The 25,715-nt window shown below is 40.6% G+C and overlaps 1 protein-coding gene across 3 annotated transcripts in view; it reads right to left on the bottom strand.

Moving 5' to 3' along the window:
• LOC144685522 (early estrogen-induced gene 1 protein-like) overlaps positions 1-25,715 on the bottom strand; it is a 110,046-nt gene that overhangs the window by 53,020 nt on the left and 31,311 nt on the right. The window contains exon 2 of one of the 3 annotated variants that reach the window (XM_078550113.1): positions 4,329-4,388. The exons of the other annotated variants lie outside the window; for them this stretch is intronic. The gene's annotated coding sequence lies outside the window, so the exon portion shown is untranslated. The remainder of the gene's footprint in view (positions 1-4,328; positions 4,389-25,715) is intronic. 3 annotated transcript variants of the gene reach the window in all.

Genomic DNA, 25,715 nt, shown 5'->3' with positions numbered 1-25,715 from the left:
AAGGTCAGAAGTGGAGATGTTCGCTGATGAATGCACAATGTTCAGCACCACTTGCAACTCCTCAAATATTGAAGAAGTCCATGTCCAAATGAAACACGGCCTGGACAATATCCAGGCTTGGGCTGACAAGTGGCAAGTAACATTTGTGTCAAACAAGTGCCAGGTCATGATCACCCCCAAGAGAGAATCTGTCACCCCTTGACATTCAATGGCATTACCATCACTGAATCCCTCACTATCAACACTCTGGGGTTACCAATGACCAGAACTGAACTGGACTAGCCATATAAATATTGTGGCTACAAGAGCAGGTCAGAGGCTTGGAATCCCACGGCGAGTAACTCACCTAACTCCCCAAAGCCTGTCCACCATCTACAAGGCACAAGTCAGGAGTGTGATGGAACACTCTCCACTTGCTTGGGTGAGTGCAGCTCCCACAACACTCAAGAAGCTTGACACCATCCAGGACAAAACAGCCCACTTGATTGGCACCCCATCCGTCAACATTCACTCCCTCCACCACCGACAAACAGTGGCAGCAGTGTGTACCATCTACAAGATGCACTGCAGAAACTCACCAAGGCTCCTTAGACAGCACCTTCCAAACCCATGACCACTACCATCAAGAAGGGCAAGGGCAGCAGATACACGGGAACACCACCACCTGGAAGTTCCCCTCCAAGCCACTCACCATCCTGACTTGGAAATATACCACTGGGTCAGAATCCTGGAATTTCCTCCCTAATAGCACTGTGGATGTACCTACACCACAGGGACTGCAGCGGTTCAAGAACACAGCTCACCACCATCTTCTCAAGGACAATTAGGGATGGGCAATAAATGCTGGCCTAGCCAGTGATGCCCAAATCCCGTAAATGAATTTTAAAAATCTGCATTCAAGTATTGTCGTTTTAGGAGTTTAAAAAAAAGGTTGGGGTGGGGTGCAGGCACGATAAAGAGGATTTTAAAAAGTAGCAAAACTCAAGACTTGTGACATCACAGTGCTACATGGAGAATCTAAAACACAAAACAAGCCATTCGGCCCAATTGATTCATGATGTTTCTACTTCACACAGATCTCCTCCCATGCTACCTGCCTCTTCCCACCTTGCCCCATATTCCTCTTTTCCCCTCTCCCTCACGTATGCATCTGCTACAACCACTCAATGTGATGTTCAGTTGCATTCTCATCACTATGTGTTAGTCGGATCGGAGTCGGTTGGTGAAGCTGAACACAAGACAGGGCTTTTCTTTACCGAGTTTATTGACTTGTTCAGTCTCACAGCTCTCCTTCCACACAACCCAGTGTCCGAGTTATCCCCTATTTATACATGCTCAAAGACAATTAATACCCATCACCTGTTTCTCTTAACCTTAATGTAATTGATATGACATTAACAAACCTCATGCTCCTAAATGTTTTATTTGATCTGTTGGTGGATATCATATATTTAAATCCTCTTGTTTTGGACAACTCAAGTAGAAATAGTTTCTTCACGTTCATTCCATCAAATTCCTTCTTAACTTTAAAATCTCTTATCAGGTCACCCTCAGTCTTCTTTCACTCTCCCAGCTAGAACTGAGCCTCCAGCCGACTCAATCCTTCCCAATAGTTGCATCCTCTCAGTTCTGGGAACATCCTTGTAAATACTTCCTACTTTTTCTCCAGGGCTTCAATATCCTTTCTTGTAGTACGGAGCGCAGAATTACAGACAATACTCCCATGTGTGGTCTGACCGAGATTTCTATATAAATTTAACATGACCTCCTGCTTTTGTATTCTATTGCTCTGGAAAATGAACCCAAGTGTGTTTCCATTCAATGACCTTGTAACTTATGTTGGCAATCCGATACATCCCTTGAAGCTTGATTGCTGACTGGTAGACACAAAAAGGAGCAAGTGAACTACAACAGGCAACTCAAGAGTTACAATGGAAGAAAGGATCCAACACATCTTGAGATTATAAGATCTGGACAAATGACCCAGGGACAGCATTTTTGATCCTGAACATTTCAGTCATGAATGAAACAGGTGTGGTTTTTAAAAAAAAAATCCCCAGATCTCTCTCATCAGTTTTCTCCTGACAACAATGACTTACATAGTACATTTCCACCAGTACTGGCAGCCCTCCAGTATCTTCACCGTGGTCATTCTTCACCCTTGAGCCCAGATTGTGTCAGTGAGCTCAATGACCATGACATCCATAGGAATGGAGCCTAACCCTGTCCTCAACCAATATTTTACTGCCAAGTCAGCTGATAGCAATCAGTAATGTGAACCAATAATCAAGGCACCCACATGCCAAGATCTTTTTGATACATGTATCTCAGTGATGCCCTGTGCAATGGAACTCACAACTCATTTGCTGCCCATCGACTACAAATGGGTGGATATGGTCCTTTTCATTTGGCTGGGGGAAGAGAAATGGGAAGGAGGAGAACATGGAACCATGGCCATCAACAAGATGGAATTTTCCCAGATGAGAGGCACACAGTTTCAGCCAAACATTCTTGTGGGTCAAATAATTAGCAGACATGATTGAAGTGAAGCATGCCAGACAATATTCACTTTTCCAATGACAAATATATTAACAAAAGGACTGTGCCCTGCATAGATTAAAGTTAGGCCTACAAAAATACACTATCTTTTGTTTTCTAAATCAATATCAAGCAAACTGATAGCTTTGCATCAGTATAAATGGCTGCACTACCTGCATGGTGTCACATTGTGACACAAGTGCATTTTATTTTTGTCTTAGAATCACGGAAGGGTTACAGCACAGGAGGTGGCCATGTCTGCGTTGGCTCCCTAAAGATGAGGTTCACCTAATGCCACTCCCCTATAGAATCACAGAATTGATCAGAAATGTTTTCAGAAGCAATTCTGATACAGCAGCAAAATGTAATATTAGAAGATTTTTTTCAATGTCAGATAAAGTTGAAATTGTAGAAATACAGTTTTGTTTATAAAACATATGCAAAAAATGGATAATAATTTCTTTACATAGGACATGAGGCAGAAAACGATCATACTCTAGGGGATTTCAAAGCACGTATCAGTATATAAAGATGAGAACAATCACAGTTTGCTTTTAACTTGGTTGGAGACAGTTATCTAAGTGCCATTAATGTTCAGTGAGCATTCGACCCTTGCAAACAGGTAAATCTCATTCCACTTTACATGGAGACAGGAATGTTAGGTCATGCACTATTTTCAGAATGTGACCTCATGTACAACTGAGATTCCTCCCTTAAGTACATGGTTGCTATTTAAGAAAACTACCCAAAACGCAGTTATAAATGCCAGCCTTGTTCATTCACAGCTCCTGGTTTTATGGTCTAAACAAGACATTTTTGAAACAATGATCTAGGTTTTCAAATAACAAGGGGACAGCCAAGGTGTCGAATCAGGATCCACCCAGAAACAAAGCTCAAGAATTGCACATTTTCAAGAGTAAATTCAAAATAATCACTGATAAGCCTAAACAAAGGAATTGCTGTTAATAACCTCTCCAGCCACGTTTTATTCCATTTGAAATCCAGATCAATTTAGAGTCAATCAGTAAAACAACTGTACAGAGAACATGGCCATAACTGCCCCTACCCTCCCATGTAATACCTCCCCATGTCATCCAGGGCTGCTATCTGGGAACTAATAAAACTGTGATTAAAAAGTAAACTTTAGTTTAAAAAGCATTCCCCACTCCCATTGTCATTGGCTCAATGGGCCATTTTCCCTGTGCATTTGTTTTCCTGACTGACTAAATTGATCTGGATTTCAGATGAGGGAATAAGACATGGCTAGAGAAGTTAGAGATTGTATGTTTAGATGCATCAGTCGAGTGAGTGATGTGCAGCTGGGGCAGCATGAAAGGAACTTCAGTTGGTGCCAGCACTCTTGGATTTATAAAGGGGTGGTAGAATCAGCCAGGACCCCCACTTCTCAACGCCAGATGAAAGTGCATGCAAAGTCAAGATTGGGTGTAGGTGGTCTCTGCAGTTGAGATGCACCACCTAGCTTCACACCTGAATAGCAACCACTCTGGAGGACACACCTGAGGACAGTAACTCCTTCACTGGAAAGACAAGGAGGGGGCAAAGTTGACAAGAAATGCATGAAAGGGAAGCAGAGAAAAATTAATCACTTTGGATTTACAAGTAGCCGTATAAAAAAGCTAGCTTTAGTCACAATGTCTTCTGTAGTGGTCAAAGGAGACAAGAAGAGGAGCATTGTGCTGAAGGGAGATCTGGGTACAAGGAATAGAAATAGCTCATCTAACAGGAGTGTGAGGACACAAGAAAGCAATGAGAAATAGTCTGCAATTTACCATAAAGTCTAGCATTTTCCACCTCGATGTAGACATTTGTGGGGTGGGTGAAGGAGGATTCTGAAGAAGCAGATTGAAAAATCAAATGTCCCAATTACTACACAGTGGATTTTATAGTACATTTTCTTTGCTACGATTGTTTCCAAATGGGCAAAATTAGCCTGGAACAATTCACTCCTTTTCTCTTCTAATGGCAGCAATATTTGCTCACAAAGAAAGGTCTGACTGGGACCCGAAGTCTAGTGGATTGTAACAACAAACCAACATTCTGGCACAGCACAGTGTCGACATGTAACAAGATGGGTCAGGAAGATTTTGCAGAGGTTGGATAACAAAGAGACTTTCAAAGCTTCACAAGCCACATCTTTGAAAAGGTTTCAGATGTCTTCACACAAGTTGGCACTTTCTTCTAAATACGGATCCAAAATCATATTTCACAGCAGTGCGTTTGCATAAAAATGTCAAATAACATTACCAGCCACCCAGTGCAGAAAAGTGAAAGATACAGTAACCCAAAATGAAGGCACCAATCACTTCAACTCTCAACACACAATCTCCAACTATTCTAAACAACAAAAGCCCTTTGTGTTAGCTTGAATAGTACCATTTCAAAACTCCAAAAGCTAAATTTAAACCTGACGGAGACACAATGAATATCTTACTGACCCTGGAAAATTATAGACCACTTTATTCATCATTACCTTCCTTGCTACACTATTTAAAACCAACTCTGCAACAAACTTTTGAAAAGCTGCAGGATTTTGAGCTGATTTTTAAGTTTCAGTGCTAACACCACCTCTATATTATTTGTGGTTTAGTCATTCAAAGGAATAAAGTAGCTTCAAGGTAGCATAGCATAAGTAAGGTTTTTGTTGTCAAATGCATTTGAACACACATCTCAGATTAAGCGTGAATGAGATTAGACACACCACAAAGTCCTTTCATCTGGTAAAAGGATCAAGACTGATTACACAGAATGTGGTCCCAGAATACAGCAATAGCTTCTGTTCAGGCACAGGCAGACGGAGCAGGGACCCCACTAGCTCTATCCCTATGATCCAATAAGAGCTAAATCCACATCAGCTGCTTCAGAGTCCAAACAGGTTACCTAGGGTCAAATCACTCCTCTTGAGCAAGCTGCACATCACTACTATCTAGTCCCTATCCAAATGTCCATAAAGACACATTATAATGCACAAGAAACTGCTTCACATAAGGCAGGCCGGATCCAGAATCTGCAACAGGTCACAAAACAGACTTGCATTTATACAACACCTTCCACAACCTCAGGACATCCCAAAGCACTTCATATCCAATGGAGAATCTTTGACGTTTACCCAGAGCTTTAATGTAGAAAACACAGCAGCTAATTTGAGTACAGTAAGGTCCCATAAACAGCATTGTGACAACCTGTTTTGATGATGTTGGTTGGGGGGCAATTATTTTCTAAGATATCAGTGAAACTCCACAGATTTTCTTTGAAATAGAGGCACAAGACTTTCTACCCCACCCAAGAGGGCAGATGGTAGCTCCTTTCAGCATCTCATCTGCAAGTATAGACTTTAGTTCCTGAAAAACTTATATCAATTTGAATCAATAAAAAAAGTTATGTTTCATCACCATAAACAAACTGGCCATGTTCAAATGGATTCCTCTCAGCTGGAAGTTGACTCAGCCTAGAGTGAATACTGCCATTTATTAAATCTATTAATTGCTAATGTTTTTTCTGTTTGGGTTACTGAACAGTTTCCAGGGACAGTAAACAGATGTTTAAAGGTAATTGTTAAATAAAAAGGGAGATCAGGAGAAATTTTTATACAGCAAGTCATGACGATATGGAATGCACTGTGTGAAAAGGTGATGCAAGCAGATAAACTAACTTCCAAAAAGGAAGCCAGATGCATATTTTAAAAGTAAAAATATGGCGAAAGAGCAGATGAGTGGGATTAATTGGACAGATCTTTCAAAGAGCTGGCACTGGCATGATGGGCTAAATGACCTGTTTTGTGCTCCATTATTCTACATGACAGAAGGACTTTTTGATTAAAATCTGAACTTTCCCAGAGTTTAAGTAGCTGCCGAAGTCATTTAAAATGAAAACTGAACACTCCTGTAAGGTGTTGGGTATGAACTGTGAAGTGACTCTTCTGTCATTTTTAAAATTTACAATCTGAAAAGCCCAGCTAAGTTGATGTCAAACCAACGTACAACATAAAATTTACCATGCAATGGACTGACAATTTGCCAGCAACTCCAGGAATCCTTACCTTCAAATATCAGCATCTGCTGTAACTGAGGATTGACATGTTGGCACTGGTTTCATCGTTAAAAATCTTGCCACTGTCTGTAAAAGGCACCTTCTAACTTTGACCATAGTCATGAAATCCTGGTCAATTCAGTATTTCAAAAATCAATTATCAAAACTCAGAGATGCAATCCACTGGCTAATCAACATAATGTACCACAAAGTCAACTTTTTGTCTTGTATCAGAAAGCAAATACAAATGTTCAAATAGCTAACCATCACATGGAAAGCGATTCTGTTGTGCAAGGCACTGAAAATGCAAACAAATTGAGCTGGTGGCAAACAATTGGATTATAAGGAGTCTTAAAAACACCCTGTAACAAGGACACAATGTGCAAGAGTTTAAAAAATGTCATATCACATCATATTGCAGGAAAGGTCCTCAATGATGGCATTTTTGCACCATTTGCAACCTGTGCTGCATAAAGATCACATTTCTCAAATAAAACCAGTGAATTTAAGGGAAGATCATTCTTGTGCCTTGACTGAACCATCTGAAGGGTTTTTTTGGTCACCCTACATGCAAGGTACTAACTGCAACAAAGTATATACAAACTGAAAGACTGGCAGATGTTCAGCAGTTTTAGTTTACATAAATTGCAGTTGTACCTCAAGTACTATTTGTGTAAAATCTGGCCTCTTAGTTATGGAACTGAAAAATAATTGTCACAAAGCTACTTGGAACATGGTAAACAGGAAAATCAAAAATGAGTGACACTTGTGAAAGGAAACTCACTAACACTTTGCCTGTTATTAAACAAGTACGTCAAGCTTTGACACTCAGCAAGCAAACAGGAAGAGTCAAGAGCAATACGATATTTGCTCCAAGCCAACTCCACGTCTAATAGCGTGCACAAAACTCTAGGGCTGGGAGCCAAATAAATGCTTTCCCCTTACTCTGAGTAGGAAGTCAAGTTATTGAACTGGAATATTCCAGTATGCAAAGGTCAATAAACCAGCTTCAAAACTAGTTCCTCCTCATTTCCACACAGGTTTCTGAACCAACTATGGAAACAACGAACTTACATTTATACAGCACCTTTCACAATCTCAGCATGTCCCAATGCACTTTGCAGACAACTAAGTACATTTTGCAGCATAGGCACTATTATAATGTAGGAAACATGGCAGCCAATGCACATGGCAAGGTTGCTCAAACAGCAATGTAACAATGACCAGACCATTTTTTTAAAAAAAGAAATTCAAGTTGGTTGAGGACTAAACATCTGTCAGGACACCAGGTAGACCTTCTCTGAAGGCACTGGGATACTGCAAAGGCTATGGACCTTGACAACATTCTGTCAATGTTGCAGGACCTCTTCAAATGTCCACTCCTAGGCTGGAATAGCATCAAATTTGAGCTTATCTTCATAAGTTCCACAGATCACACTGACTGATATTTCCCATTCCAAGTCTAAGAATACCACAGATCATTTTGGTGGTCTTGTTTTGCCCCAGCTGAAGTCAGGCAACACCAGGCTGGAATATGAACCTAAAACCTCCTGTTCTGTATGGCTAAGTAACGTACGCAATATGCAACTACCTCCATTGATGTGATAAAAGCAAAATACTGCGGTTGCTGGAAATCTGAAACAAAAACAAAAATTGCTGGAAAAACTCAGCAGGTCTGACAGCATCTGTGGAGAGAAAGAGTTAACGTTTCGAGTCCGGGTGACTTTTTCAGAACTCAGCACCTTCCATTGATGTGACCTACTTTTGTGACTGGTGGCAAAACCACAATGATTCTATCAGCAGTAGCTGTCTATGCTATTACCTTGATTTAGGAAATAAACATCTTTGCTTACGTTAAACAAATATTGATCCTAACAAAAATAAGTGAAAATCTTTGAAATTCCCAGTATTTATGCCAATTGAAATTTCTGCCCATCAGCCATCGCCAAAATGCACGTCTACACGATGGCATAGTCTGCTTCACACTTTGGTTGGCGGCAGACAAGTTGAACCACACACAAGAGCCTGATGAGGATGAGGAAACAACTTCACAACTTGAAAGAAAACCACAAACCACAATCTAAAACATTTGGATGATTGGTTACGCAGCCCATCTGAAATAAACTAGCCACAGTGGTGGGGTTTTTGGGGCAAGGGAGAATTAGAAAAGTTTCCAGGCTGACCTACATTCTAGAAAATGCAAAATAGCTTTTTATTTAGCTTCAACAATTAAGTAAATGACCACACTCCAGAAAGCAAAAAGAAAATAAATCCGCCGTCATTAGCTCACTAGCAGTTCACACCTGCCAAATGTCACTCTTGTAAAGTCAAAGAGCTGCTTACACCATTAAAAACTGTCACACTGAGAATCTATCTATAAACAGCATGATCAGATTGTAAGGCTGTAACTGAAACACGAACTATGGATCACTCAATGGTTAACAAAGGAAGTAAAACACATTCTCAGTTTCAAAAATGATAAACCTTATCAACGATAATTTGAAAAGGATGCTATGGTAAGCTCAGCTCTCAAACAATTAGCCCTGAAACCTTACTCTTAAAATACAGTCCTCTTGGCCATTGGGCATGGTGCATAAACTTTCACAAAGTACATTTCATGATCCGAAAGTTTTATTTTTAGAAATTAAACCTGAATATAGACTGCAATGTACAGAATTTAAAGACTTGGACAAAGGTCATAGTTGCATATCCAAGTTTGCTGATGGCATTAAATTAAGAGGCACAGCAGGCTGTGAGGCACAGTAGGTTGTGTAGATGAGAGTAAGAAGTTACAAAAGGACACAGACAGATTTAAGTGAGTGGACAAAACTTAGGCAGGCAGGAGTTCAATGGGGCAAGTGTGACATTGCCATTACAGACAGTAGAAAAAGAAGTTAAACATTTCTTAATGGCAAGAGAGTAGGATGATGTTGGGTAAAGGGATTTGGATGTTCAGGTGCCCTAGGTGATGGGTGCCCAAGGACCAACCATCTTCAGCTGCTTCATCAATGACCATCCTCCCACACAAGGTCAGAAATGGGGATGTTCGCTGATGATTGCACAATGTTCAGCACCATTCATAATTCCTCAGATATTGAAGCAGTCCATGTCCAAAAGTAGCAAGACCTGGACAATATCCAGGCTTGGGCTGACAAGTGGCAAGTAACATTCTCACCGCACAAGTGTCAGGCAATGACCATCTCCAACAAGAGAGAATCTAACATTTTCCCCATGACACTCAATGATTACTATCGTTAAATGCCCCACTTACCATCATCCTGGGGTTTACCACCGACCAGCAACTGAACTGGACTAGCCATATAAATACTATGGCTACAAGAGCAGGTCAGAGGCTAGGAATCCTGTGGCGAATAACTCACCTCCTGACTCCCCAAAGCCTGTCCACCATCTACAAGGCACAAGTCAGGAGTGTGATGAAGCTCTCCCCACTTGTCTGGATGAGTGCAGCTCCAACAACACAAGAAGCTTGACACCATCCAGGACAAAGCAGCCCGCTTGATTGGCATCCCATCCACAAACATTCACTTCCTCCACCATTGACACACAGTGGCAGCAGTGAGTACCATCGACAAGATGCACTGCTGCAACTCACCTAGGCTCCTTAGCACCTTCCAAACCCACAAGCACTACCATCTAGAAGAACAAGGGCAGTAGACATATGGGAATACCACCACCTGGAAGTCCCCCTCCAAGCCACTCATCATCCTGACTTGGAAATACATCGCCTTTCTTTCACTGTTGCTGGGTCAAAATCCTGGAACGCCCTCCCTAACAGCACTGTGGGTTTATCTACACCACATGGACTGCAGCGGTTCAAGACAGCAACTCACCACCAGCTTCTCAAGGGCAATTTGGGATGAGCAATAAATGCTGGCCTGGCCAGCGAAGCCCACATTCCATGAATGAAAAAAAAGAAAAAAAGATACACTAAAGATGGTACTCAAGCTCAGAAAGTAATTAAGAAGGCAAATGGAATGCTGGCTATTATCTCAAAAGGGGTTTGAACTCAAATTTGAGGAAGTGGTGTATCAGTTATACAATTTTGATCAAACCTCACCTGGAATACAGAGTTCAATTTTGGGTACTGCACTTTCGGACAGACAATTTGTCACTTGGTAGCACAGAACTCGAATATTGATGAAAAGGGAAACAAGTTGCCGAAGTTTTTCATCTAGCGATCATCAGGCCAAATTCAAGAATGCCAAATTTCAAACAATCGCAACAATTTTTACTACAGGAGAAAAGGATGCTGATTGGTTGGCAAGTTGACTGACTGGCTGAGGGATTGCCATGGAGAAAGCAACTATAAGCTCCCCAAGCTCCTGGGTAATTCAGAAAAGGTACAAGGCTTGAACATATTCCTTTTGTTTGCAGAGAACAGGTCCCTGTATATGAATGTATGTTGCTTCTAGCAAGTGTAAATGGGCCACATTACAAGCTCTACTGATTAATAATTTGTTCAGCTCTTTTAAACCCAGTACAGATTCAAGAGATTGCAGATGCAATTTAATGCAGATAAGTGTGAAGTGACATACTTTGAGGGAAACAACAGTATGGTACTATTTTGAAGGGTGTGCATATTTATACTTCTTTGGAGATACCAGAAGCTGATAAGGAGATTTTAAAAAGCATATGAGATACTTGGCTTTGTAAACAGGGCTTTGGGATACTAAAACAAGGATGTCACGTTAAACCTTTCTAAAATCTCTGGTTAGACCTCAGCTGGAGTACCGTGTACAATCATGAGCACCACACTTTAGGACATATGTCCAAGGTGATGGTAATCCTTTGTTCCCTCTCCAAGATGATACCAGGGATGAGTGAATTTAGTCATGTGGAGAGACTGGAGAAAAAGTGAAGATGGTTCTCCTTAGAGCAGAGAAGGTTAAGCAGAAGCCTAACAGAAGTATTCAAAATTGGGAGTTTTGATAGAGCAAGTAGGGAGAAGCTATTTCCGTTTACAAATGGGCCTGTAAACAGTGGCCATAGATTTAAAATAATTGGCAGGATTGGAAAGGAATTGGGTCGAAACTTCTTCACACAAGAATGCACTACTTGAAAGGAACTACTAAAAAAATCAACCGGACATCTACTCGGAGGATTAATCTGCATTATGGGGGAAAAGCTGGGGAGTGGGACTAAATTGCACAACTCTGTCAAAGAGCCACCATAAGCATGATGGGCCAAATGGCCGTCTCCTCCATCTGTGCATCTTTATAATTATGAGTGATACCAGGGTTTAAAGGGTTAACTTATATGAGGCTAGATTGCTTAAATTTAGTTTGCATTCCTTCAATTTAGACGGGTGAACTAAATATACTGTTTTGCACATTTAGCAACAGCAAAACAACTGCTCTTACGTAAAAGCTGTTCAAGAGTCATGTTTGTCTGTCTAATTCTGGCTATGGAACTTCCCTGATGTTAGAGGAAGGTCTGATAGCGTAGCAACAGAATTTACATGTTAGCCTGAGAGTTGGGCCCTCCAGCAGCTTGAATAAAAAAGCTGAACCCAGCCAGAGGCATTTATCTCTACCTCTAGCAATGTCTTCCTCCATAGGCAGAGAATGGTGATGTTATGTGGTGATGTTCTCCACCACTATGTTAATGAGGTACCAATGACAAATTAACTGAACCACTGGCCCCAAACCATTTGGGTGGGGGTCAAGAGCAATATTTTATAGTAAAATGCTCAGGGTGAAAATGAACATGACTAATTTATTTTTTAAAAAGCCTGATCAAATAGTATTTCTTAAACTATTGCCCAATATTTTTCTTCCTTAATATAGGGATTGAAATAATACACAAGTCAACAATGCAACTACTCAATACAATGATCAGTGCTTTAAAAAAGCGAATTACTCAATCATAGTTGCTGCAAAAATCTCCAAAGTTGATAAAGATTTAAACAATTTTGTTCATAAGATTTCAACAAAACTGGAGAGACAATTTCTTTCCCACTACCCTGAGATAATAATGATAGCTTATGCTCTTGTAACACTACAAACCATGTAATGACAGTGTTTCCACAGAAGTGTTAGGTAGAGAATTCCAGGATTTTGAGGGAATGGTGATTATATCTCCAGGTCAGGATGGGTTTGTGACTTGGGGTGATGGGGCTTCAAATTAAAATGCTGTTCTTATCTTTTTTGGAGGTTGAGTTTTCAGGGTTGGCTGTGTTGTTGAAGTCTGCTCAGTGAATTGCTACAACACGCCCTTAAATAGTACATACTGCAGTTGCAGTGCACCAGCAGTGAAAGGGATTATAAGGAGACAAAAATATGAAATGCCTCACATGCTTTGCAGGTAGTCAAATAACTTGTAGGGAATAAAACTATGGTTTATCGAAACAAGTACTATAACTACAGGGTCAATGTCGACTGCATTAAATATACGAGCTTTAACATTTTTAAAGAGTCATATTCCTGAAATATTGATTTGAAAAAATGTGGCAGGCACAGATTGACTAAATTCTTGGTTAAAACACGTGCACAGAATGCGGCATCAACTAGTGCACAGCATTTATGAAAATGGCACAAGCAGACAGCTTGTTAACTGGAGAGGTTAGAACTTACATACTCAAATGTGTGCATAAAGCTCTGTGCACAGCTGAGAGACAGAGATTGGGCTGGGGACTCCACTGGCAACTCAGTGGATTAAATACATTACATGCAAACCAGGTTTGCTGTCTTGTCAATAGAGAGTTAGTCAGGACAGCAATGGCCACCATATAATTGGCCTACGTCCCAAGACAAAATGGGATTGGGAAGCAGCGGACTACTATTTATTCACTCTTCTACAAACTGCATAGGATTGGGTGCTGAGAGAACAGGTTGAATCTATCTGTGCCTTTTCTAACCCTTCTCCAAACAGCTCGCTATATGCTCCATGCAGAGGCCAGAAGGCAGGAAAGCTGAGGAGGGAAATAAAGAAAACGGAAAGATGGTTGGTGAACAACTGGAGATGCTCGGTTCTTTCAAACTTAAATGTAAATAAAACTGGCACAATTTTTTTTAGCAACACGAGACATTGATGGGAAAACAGCCAGAGGTGTTGCCAGAAATCACCAATGTCAAGTTGGTGCAGTTATGCAGCACTGGAATTGTCTTTCAAATCAATACAACACAAGGCCTCTGATCTAAATAGGATATAAATTCAAGTGACTGGCCGCACACTGCGTCAGCACTCGCTTTCACTTGATGGAAAACATGACATTTTAAAAACCAAGCTCTCTTTTTCTTTGAAGAATTATTTGGTGCTTCAATTGAACATTTATTCAGAGCTTCAACTGAAGGTTAGAATATTTTCACTCTTTCCACATTTTAAATTAAATTTTTAGAAGTCTTGAACCTCAAATCCCCACCAATTCCACAATTATCTGGCAGTGGCCATGTCAAATTCAACTGCAACTCCACCACACCTCATTCTATACCAAGAGTTGTAGAAATCAACTCAGGAAACAGAGTGATTCAACAATATACTGCACTGATGGCACAGTTGCAAATTCCTCTCCTTATAAACTTCCTTTTTCAACCACCTTTTAACTCTATTGACCAGGTTGGCTTGTTACTCAAATATAATATTTACACACAACCTTGAACTTGTGTATTTATTTTAGAAGTAGAATCTCTAAACACTAATGCTAACAAGCCAAGGCTGGACTAGTAGAAAGCGATAGACCGACCAATTTGAATTTCTGTAAGTTTCTCTATACCTATAAACTGGTCAGCTCTTAAGCTATCAGAAAGTAAGTATTCAATTCAGCCCACCATGCCATAGAGTAGACCAGAAATACAGACCTGTTACAACTCGTTTAGGATACTTAACGGTTAAATACATCAGTATCAGGAAGAGGAAATCAGGAGCCAGTTTTTCCATATCTTCACATTCCACTGCAGTGGCAAGGATCCAAACTGAAGGCATTCAGGAAGACTCCTTACTAACAATTAACATCTGATGTAAGCCCTTCCTGAAGTTTTTCAGTTACTTCTCTCTAGCCTACCTTCACAATTTAGAGAGAAGTTATTTGGGTTTTTCAAAAAACTTATTCATTCACAGGATGTGGGCACTAAGATACTCCTACAGTTCTGTTACAAGGGAGTTCCATAAATTTGACCTAGCAACGATGAATGACCAGCTTGTGACTTGGAAGTGATGGTACTCCCATCCACGAGCTGCCCTTGTCCTGCTAAGGGAAAGTGCTGTTCAAGAAGCTTTGGTGAGTAGCTGCAGTGCCTCTCGTATATGGCGCACAGTGCAGCATATTGCGTCACTGGTAGAGGGGCTTGATGTTTAAGGTGATGGATGGGTGATCAAGCGGGCTGCTTTGTCCTGGATGGTGTTGAGCTTCTAGGGTGTTGTTGGAGCTGTACTCATCCAGGCAACTGGAGAGTTTTCCCAATCACACTCCACTTGTGCCTTGTAGATGGTGGACTGGCTCAGGGATTCAGGTGATGATTCACGTTCCGCAGAATATGTAGCCTTTGACCTGCTCAGGTCCAGTTAAGTTTCTGGCCAAAGGTGACCGTCAGGATGTTGAAATTGAGGGGTTTGACAATGGTTTGGTAATGCCATGGAATATCAAGGGGACCAGTTAAACTCACGCACGGAGAGTTATTCAAAACAAAAACAGAAAATGCTGGAAAAACTCAACAGGTCTGACAGCATCTTTGGAGAGGGAAACAGAGTTAACATTTTGAATCCATATAACTCTTCAGAGCTACAGAGAAGTAGAAATGTGATGGAATTTATACTGTTTACGAGGGGAGGGGGGGTGAAGCTGGATAGAAGGCCAGCGATAGGTGGGGGCAAAGGAAAGATTGACAAAGATGTCATGAACAAAAGGACAAAGGGAGTGATAATGGAAGTGTTAAGGGCTAAAAAAAATGGTGCTGATAGTGGCATTAAGGTGAGAAAGCAGAATGTGATAATAGCAGGACATGGGCCAGCATTCTGAAAAGAACATAAACAAGTAACAGCTGTGGTGGGGAGAAAAAAAGTGATCAAAAATGGGATAAAAAGGGGGGATAAAACAAAGAACAAATGATAAAAAATAAAGTGGATAAAAAATAAAAATGAATTTTGAAAAACGGGATGTAGATAGAGGAGGAGTTCATGGTCGGAAGTTGTTGAACTTAACGTTAAGCAAAGGCTGTAAAGTGCCTAATCGGAAGATGAGGTGATGTTTCTCCAGTTTGCGTTGAGCTTCACTGGAACATTGCAGCAGGCCAAGGTCGGACATGTGGGTATGAGAGCAGGGTGGTGTGTTGAAATGGCAAACGACAGGAAAGCCTGGGTCATGCTTGTGGACAGAGCGAAGGTGTTCCGCAAAGCTGTCACCCAGTCTGTGTTTGGTTTCCCCAATGTAGAGACGACCGTATTGGGAGCAGTAAATGCAGTAGACCAAATTGAAGGAGGTGCAAGTGAAGCTCTGCTTCACCTGAAAGGAGTTGTTTGGGCCCTTGGACAGTGAGGAGCAAAGAGGTAAAGGGGTAGGTGTTGCACCTTCTGCGACTGCATGGGAAGGTGCTGTGGGAAGGGGTTGAGGGTGATGGAGGAGTGGGCCAGGGTGTCCCAGGGGGAACGGTCCCTACAGAATGTTGACATTGGGAGTGGGAGATGTGTTTGGTAATGGCATCATGCTGGAGTTGGCGGAAATGACGGAGGATGATCCTTTGAACGGAGAGGCTGGTGGGATGAAAAGTGAGGACAAGGGGGACCCTATCATGGTTCTAGGAGGGGGAGGAAGGTGTGAGGGCAGAGGCGTGGGAGATGGGCTGAACACGTTTGAGGGTCCTGTCAACCACAGTGGGTGGGAAACCTCGGTTAAGGAAGACATGTCAGAAGCACCATTTTGGAAAGTGGCATCATCGGAACAGATGCGATAGAGGCGAAGGAACTGAGAGAATGGATGGAGTTCTTACAGGAAGCAGGGTGTGAGGAGCTGTAGTCGAGGTAGCTGTGGGAGTTGGTGAGCTTGTAACGAATATTGGTAGTCTATCACCAGAAAAGGAGACAGAGGGGTCAAGGAAGGGGAGGGAAGTGTCGGGAATGGACCATGTGAAGGTGACAGAGGGGTGGAAATTGGAAGCAAAATTGATAAATTTTGAGGTCCAGACAAGAGCATGAAGCGGCACCGAAACAGTCATCGATGCTCCAAAAAAGAGAATTGTAGGAGGGGGCTCGAGTAGGATTGGAACAAGGAATGTTCCACACACTCAACCTATCACTGGCCTTTTATCCAGCTTCACCTGCTTCACCCCCCTCAAACAGTATAAATTTCATCACATTTCTACTTCTCTGTAGCTCTGAGGAAGGGTCATATGGACTAAACGTTAACTTTGTTTCTCTCTCCACAGATGCTGTCAGAGCCGAGTTTTTAGAACCATAGAACACTACAGCACAGAAAACAGGCCATTTGGCCCTTCTAGTCTGTGCCAAAATATTATTCCATTAGTCCCATTGACCTGCACCTAGCATTTTCCAGCATTTTCTGTTTTTGTTTCAAATTTCCAGCATCCACAGTATTTTGTTTTTATTATATTGGAGATGGTTATTGCCTGGCATAAATGAACCACTTTCCAGCCCAAGCCCAAATGTTGTCCAGGTCTTGCTGCGAGTACGACTGCTTCGTTATCCGAGAAATTACAAATAGAACAGGACACTGCAATCAGCAACACCCCCAATTTGCCTAACGCACTCGATCGAGACATCCAGGAGTTTATTGATGAGGGAATGCACAAATGCAAGTCTTTCCTTCTTTCGATTAAAGAAGCTATCTGCCCATTTCCAGTTCACCTGATGTTTCCTGCCTTTTTTTTGTGACTATTTTGCAATTGTTGTACATTATTACTTATTCTAATGAATGATTAAGCACATCAACCTGTGACAAAACTAGGAAGTCAATGCTTTGAAGGAAAGGTGGTCTTTATTTTCACAAGCTCCAGTTAAGCTCGAGCTCAAAATGATACAGTTTTCATTCCTATTAAACCTCACTAATCACAAGATGTGCCACATGTACCAGAGCTCTATGGCGCTGAAGCTATTGCATAAAACTTCTTTAGCCAATGACAAAAGCAGTTCTGCGGCAAATTTTAACAATATTTTCACAGAATGATTTCACACATTCTATTGCATAATAGGGAGCACAAAAATTGTTACACCAACTGTGATGCATGTTTTAGAATAGATTACCGAATGAAAACCAACTTGTACTACAAGATGGTCAAGATGCTACAGCGCAGGACAAACCATTCACATTCCTCCTACAAATCGCAAAATGTTACAACTATGTCCATGTACCACGTGATTAAAATGTTTATTAGGTAACTGGAGACATCAGCACTAAAGGAGTTAATTAGGCAGAGCTGAAGTTCTTGTGTACAAAGAAGTTTTTGTATTGTGAGTGTGCGAGTGGAATAAGAATAAGACCAATACTGGCCATACAATGTCGGGGATGTCTGGTGCCACATTAAGATAGGCACCTTTTTATATTCACTCTCATACTGTTCAAAAGCTGCTGTTGACTAGACAAGAGCAAAATTCAATATTTTGGCTGAAACAATCATCCTCATTGAAAACAGGACTGGCTAGTACAGCCGAATTTGGAAAAAAAGCAGAATAAGCTTGCCAGGAAACTTTCTGCTTGGATCAGCATTTGTGCAGCCTGTTTCTTAACAACAAAATGTGTAATAATTGTACTGCAATCCACTTAATCATTTGTGCTGCAATCAAATGAAAATTCAAACAGTTATAGAGTCCATATTTCAGAGGGTGTGTGAGAAAGATGGTGATAGGCTGAAGAGTCATTAAAAAAATAATTAGGTAACAGTTTGTGCCAGAATCAGGAATACATATTTAATCATTATGCTGGGGCAGGAATTCTTTATAACAAGAATGAATGGAGCATGATTTTGTATAGGGGAATTTGCTGCTTGAATCAGAAAAAGTGTCTCAAATCAGCTACCTACTTTAAAAAAATAGATTTGGTCTGCTAATTGTGAAAGAAGCGACTATCCTCAAAAGTGAAAACATTATATTACTTTCACTGCACCCTGACACATTATTAGCTCAATGAAGTGAGGCTTGTTAAAGGTTTAACATTCCACCTCAAATTCAATGTGAACTTCAATAATATTAATTTTACACAGGTGAGGCAAAGGTCACCGAAGAGTCTTCCACCCTGAAAACAATTCAAGCTTCAAAATAAAAGACAGAAGGGGAGATTCCCAATCAAGCATGACTGTTTTCCCTCTCCACAGATGTGGAGTTAACGCTTAAGGTCGATGACCTTTCAACAGAACTGCTTCAAAATATACACTCAGAGCAGCAGAACACCTGGCCAGAGGATAGATTTTATATATCTTTACACTCAAAAGCAACTCCTACATGACCACAGTAAAAATGTCTCAGAGGGCTGCTGGTTTACACAAAGCAAAATCAGTTCCACTTTTGGAAAACGGCAGCAGGGCTGTGGTATTATGAACCTTTTGGGACAGAATTTCACATGATGTGTTTGGTGCACTTATCACAACGCATTTCAATGTGCTGCACTCTCAGTAAAAGTAGTTACATTATGAAACTGTTACATTATATAACACGAGTGTCAAGGAATCAAAAGACAAGCTGTGTACAGATACCGCATTTGCAAACAATGGTGAATTTGGGGGTAGGGTGGGGGAGGGGGATTCACCTCCAAAAACCATCGTGCAGCGAAAGGTAAACTTCAATTTCCTTCTTAAAAACTTTACCTGAGTCCTCAGTGTAAAATGAATCAAACTGGTGTACAAAATGTCATTACATCACTGTTTATTTAGACGCTTTCCATATCTGGAAGCAGATCATCCAGTGAGGATCAATTTAGAAATGGGATACAATAAGCTCCTTGTGTCAGCACAGTTTGCAAGTTAATTTAACCATGATTGTACAGAGCAAAATGGGGCTAAGACATGAAATATATGCTGCAAAATCACTGATAATGTTATCTCAAACGTACTGCAATGAATGCACAGTAGTTAATAAAAGCACGGGTAATGCAATCTCTTCTGCCCAGTCAGCACAGTGCATGAGCAATTCACAAATCATCCATCACTGATGTATGTATAAACACTGAGGTTAAAATCATACCTTACTTCCACCAACAACAAATATTTGCATATAAGCATCCCTGCTGTAAATTCATAGTGCTTACTTTTTAACAAGCATAAATATATAACCATGATTTAAGAGCCCTCCATAGAGCATAAAGCCTTAAGCAAAGCTAAAAGTAGTGTTCCGCTAAAGAACAGATAAAAATCTTGAGAAATGCACCCTAGCTTTCAAAGAAGCTAAAAAAAAAGTTTAAGATACCAGCACCAAAAGCAATATAAAGAGTAATTACCCAAGTCAGTATGTGGGAACCAAAAATACAAGGCTCACACTCAACCTCATGCAAGCAATCCAAATCTGAAGAGGTGTGTCTCCATGTTGGTGTTCAAATCACTCATAAGCTAAAAAAGAGATGAATGACTATGCACAAGAGATGTTCAATGATCTGGATCTAAAATGGGATGAAAAGCAATTAACAGTTTCCTGATTAAACAAGTTAATAATCAAGAGTGATCAATGAACTTCACCTTTCTGGCACAATGTATAGAATGTACACTCCACTTAAATACTATACAATAATGCAACGTGCTCTCAAATTGCATGGCACAAAAGCAACAGCTGATGGTGCAGCAAGCTGTTCTGTTGATTGTTACTACATAAGACCATAAGACGTAGGAGCAGAAGTAGGCCATTTGGCCCAGCGAGTCTGCTCCGCCATTCAACGAGATCATGGTCGATCTGAATTCTCAACTCCACTTTCCTGCCTTTTCTCCATAATCTCAGCCTTGAATATACTTAATGACCCAGCCTCTACGGTAAAGAATTCCACAGATTCACTACCCTCAGAGAAGAAATTCCTCTTCATCTCTGCTTTAAATGAGTCTCCCCTTACTGAGATTATGCCCACTGGTCCTCAACTCTCTCACAAGGGGAAACAACCTTTCAGCATTTACTTTGTCAAGCCCCCTAAGAGTCTTGTATGTTTCAATAAGGTCGCCTCTCATTCTTCTAAACTCCAATGAGTACAGGCCCAACTTACTCAACCTCTCCATGCCCGTGGTCTACCTAGTCAACCTTTTCTGGACTGCCTCCAAGCCAGTATTTCTGTCCTTAGAAAAGGGGACCAAAATTGTTCACAGTATCTAGGTATGGTCTAACTAGTGCCTTGTATAGTTTCAGCAAGACTTCCCTATTTTTATACTCCATTCCCTTTGAAATAAAGGCCAACATTCCATTTGCTTTCCCTATTACCTGTTGAACTTGTATGTTAGCATTTTGTGATTCATGCACAATGACTCCCAAATCCCTGTGCAGCAGCCTTCTGCAGACTTCCTCCATTTAAGTAATATTCAACTCCTTTATTCGTACTGCCAAAGTGCATTACCTCACATATTATAAAGTGCATTACCTCACCATATTATATTCCATCTGCTAAGTTTTTTGCCTGCTCACTTAACCTGTCTATATCCCTCTGTAGGCTACTGTGTCATCCTCACCACTTGCCTTCCCACCTATTTTTGTCATCCGTAAACTTAGTGATAGTACATTCACTTCCCTCATCTAAGTCATTGACAAATATTGTAAATAATTGAGGCCCCAGCACTGATCCCTGTGGCACTCCATTAGTTACAGGTTGCCATCCCGAAAATGCCCCCCTTATCCCAACTCTCTGTCTTCTATCAGTTAGTTAATCTTCTATCCATGCTAACATACTATCCCCAATACCATGGGGGCTCTTATATTATTAAGTAACCTTATGTGCAGTACCTTATCGAAAGCCTTTTGGAAATCCAACTATATTACATCTACTGGTTCCCCTTAATCTATCCTGCTTGTTACCTCCTCAAAGAATTCTAATAAATTTGTTAGGCACAAACAGTGTGATGCCAGCTTCACACCCAGAGTTGGAGGCTGCTAAAATAGAAGCAAGTAGCTCCAATACAACAGTTATCTTACAGAAATCATTTACTACACTCAGACCATCTTAACCACACACTAACTTTAATAGAAAACACCAAATAGATATTCTTCACAATCCAGGTAATTGTACTTCACTGACGTATATAACAAACACCTACCATCATCCAGCAACCAAAGTAACACACTCACAGTGATCAAAAAACTCTTGCTTGGTTTCAAGTCTTACCATTTTACCAACAAACATACACAAATGTTGAAGTACCCACATACATGCCATGTGAATAAAAGAATTGAGATCATATGCCCAACAGTATCTGTCATTTATATACTAATTGGAAATGCAATTCTCTACATCTGGATTCTCAATTTGTCACACGTGGCACATGCTGGCGCAGTGAACAACACTGCAATAGAAGGAAGTTGCATCTCTCAAAAAAATATCACAAGCTTTATTTTGTCCTTATTTACGGCAGGGGCGGGGTGGATTAACATCAAATTGTGTGCTATTTGGCCATGGTTTAGATGAGTGGAGGCTGCTCTCCAATGAATCTCATTATGATTTGAGATATGTCTATCCCACAATACATTGACTATCAGAGAGTCTAATCATAAAATAAGCCCCTGGAGCTCAGTGTACAAATGCATTTTATGTAATTTGCTTAGCACAGCTCCTCTGTTGAGAACACTACAAAGACAGTAAGTGAAATTCTATTTATTTAAGTACTCGCTCGAACACTTCTGTAACCCCATGGAGTAGAAATGCAAATGAACTATTGAAGAAAGGAAAACCATGGTTCATTCAACTAGAAGTAAAAAGCTGAGCTGATACATCACACAACCATATGTTCAGTGAGTCACAAATCAAGCAGCTTGAATGAAAATGGTGAAAAATGTAAAGTGAACAGAGTAATATGGAATTTTACATACAACAGGATGTGAAGGTTCTTGAGAGGGTGCAGAGGAGATTTACCACAATGGTTCCAGGAATGGGGGGGATTTAGTTACAAGATTAGGTTGGAAAGGCCGGAGTTGTTCTTCTTGGAGCAAAGGAGATTGAGGGGAGGTTTGAAAGAGGCCTACAAGATAATGACAAGGTACACAAGAAAATAAACTCTTCCCATTAGCTGATGGTACAAGGACTAGGGTCACAGATTTAAGATTTTGGTGGGGGGGGGGGGGGGTGGGGGGAGATGTGAGGAAGAACTTTCTCTTTGCCCACAGTGAGTGGAACCCACTGTGGAAGCAGAAACAATGATTTCAAAAGGAATTTGGATGGGCACTTGAAGGAAATAAACTTGCAGGGACATGGGGGCTGAGCAGGGCAATGGGACTGACGATTGTTCTGCAGGAGCTGGCATGAATTCAATGGACTGAATGGCCTCCTTCTGGGTTGTAAGTGACTAGGAGATCCAGTGTGCTGGATAGCAAGTGACCACAAAATAAAACCCTCCTTTTGGCAAAAAAAACCTAAAAAACAAGTTCAGAAGACATCATATTAAAGAAATTTTGTTGTAAGCAATGAATATGGATTACAATTAGGATATTTTAAACAAAGGCAAGGTTTATTTACATCACTGCATGGATCTGAATGATCATTATCAATCCCGGAAATGGAAATCAGTGTTTGAAAGTTTTAGTATTCTTACACAAGTGCTTCAGACATGCACAGTTCATATCACCCAAAATACATTTCCAATTTAGTTAATAATGGCTTTATGGACTCTAAGGACATCTCACCATTTTCAGAAACCACACAACAGTCCTCACTTGCCCGAAGTTTAAATGGATTTTTCCTTCATATCAGCGTGCTTCAGTTATAGTATAGCAGCTGAAGTGCTTCAGTTTATTGGTAATCTGCTATTCCACTCAGATGTTTGTCTTAACAGTGCCATTATGTTGACATTGTGCCATTATGTTGACATTGTGCCATTACGTTGACATTGTGCCATTAGGGGCATGAGCACAGTACTTCTAAAACTAACTGCACTGGATAATTATGCTGAAGGTGAGCTCCACACCTCCAAAAGGATTCAAGAGCTGACTTTTTCTGGATTCAATTATGCCCGAGGACACAGAAAGAAATGGTTAGTTTCCTCAGTGGTCCTCAATAAAAAAAGAATGCAACCACCAGCACCACAGTACAATATTGAGGGCAGGATTGGTGCTCACCAGGTATTAGGTCTCTGTCTCAACACCACCTCTTGCAATTATTGTATTTAGATTCTTTACATTACTGCCTTTAGATTCAGTTTCCTGTGCCACTTCTTTTCATCTGATTTGGCCATGAACTACTTTTAAACAAACTCTTGCTTTGCTTAGTTTCAGAGCAAAGCTCAGGAGAGCTGGCTTTATACTTTACTTAGAATTTCTGTTACCTCAAAAGGAACAGGTCAACAAGATTCTCCACACTGCAACAAACAAGTGGCACCAAAAGCAGAGTTCTTAAATTCAGCAACTTTTTCTTCTTTTCACCCCTTAGGTAGGTACTCACTTTTAAAATGCATCTCACAGCACTTCCCACAAGAACCACTTCAAAGACCAAATAATGTTTTGATCTAAGCATCTCTTCAACAATAACGTAGATCCATAAAATATCACTTGCTTACAGGCTCAATCATAGACACAAAGATGCTATTTTGCAGATGCTATGTGCATTCAAAGAGTTTACAAAAAGAAAACAGATTTAAAAGCAAATAGTTAAAATATATAGCATTCTACAATCTCACCTCTGCACATTCTAAGGCAACAATTTTATATTTAATAAAAATAACTGGTCAAAAAAGTGACCAGTGGACCAGGATTTTTCACTTTAAATGGATGAGTTAGCATACTTTACAGATGTATTTTATCCTTCTGTCATTTGAAACTAAAAACAAATACAATATCTTCTACATGCAGAACACTGTGCTTTAGCAGATCATCCAAAGCTTGCCTTTTCATTATATGCAAGGTTAATTACATTCGCTACCTCATTACTCCCTCCCAGACAGATCATCAAGAAATGTATGAAAATTGAGTAAAGGAAGAAGCTATCACCAATCACCACCAATTTGTACACTTCTCTGAAGATCCAAGCCATAACAAAGTACCTCTGAGAACTAATCAGCTATACAATAGTACAGCACAGGAGGCCATTCAGCCCCTCGAGTCTGGACTTTCAAAGAGCAACCCAGTTAGTTCCACTCCCTGTATCTGTCCGCATATCCCTATAAGTTTTTGTCCTTCAAGTGCTTATCAAATTCCTTTTTGAAAACTACTAATGAATTTGATTCCACTGCCCTATCAATCAATACATTTGAAACCGGTTCTGTGAAAATAAAATATTTCCTCCATGTCACCTCTGGATCCTTTACCAAGCACTTAAATCTGTGCCCTTTGGTTATCAGCCCTTCAGCCACTAGGATTAGTTTATCTTTACTTATTTTATCTAAATGTTGCATAATTTTAAAATACCTCTATCAAATCACCTCTTCAACCTTCTCCAAGGGGAACAACCTCAGCTTCTCCAGTCTATGCTGTAATCCTTCATCCCTGGAACTATTTGCATAAATCTCTGCTGCGCCCTCTCCAAGATGTTCACTACCTTCCATTCAACTTTAAGCAAAAGAGGACAATCGGATTTCACTTTACCAAAAAAAATAGAAGGTAATCTAAATGAGGGTGGATGGGGGGGGAGGAGAAATGGTTCAGTGGGTCAGGCATTGGTCTTTCACTTCTGGGATCTGGATTCAAACCCATCCCAAACTAATGGGATTGGAGTTTTCTCTGTCACCATGCTGTAAAGGTCTATGGACCTGTGAGGTCAGTTTCAATCTAGTCCCTGGTGGTCATGTGTTTAAGAAAAATGGGCCTCAATTCTGCACTAATTGGCAACCTCATTCATTCCTCTTATTCTGGCCGACTTGGGACAGCTGGATGCTGACACTAGAAAAGTACTCCATTCGCCAAGCGTTAACATGCTTCATTAGGGGAAAATTCACAAAACAAATTGCAAAATTATAGTGAAGTATTACTGACAACTGATGGCAGGCTCATTAGTGGTTTAGCAAGCTGTGAACGCATACACATTATGTCACGTGCATTGGGCAACTTGTCACTAATACCGA

The sequence above is a fragment of the Cetorhinus maximus genome, chromosome 10 (assembly GCF_964194155.1).
Source record: "Cetorhinus maximus chromosome 10, sCetMax3.hap1.1, whole genome shotgun sequence".
Classification (NCBI taxonomy): domain Eukaryota; kingdom Metazoa; phylum Chordata; class Chondrichthyes; order Lamniformes; family Cetorhinidae; genus Cetorhinus; species Cetorhinus maximus.
This window is presented reverse-complemented; position numbering and strand designations above follow the sequence as displayed.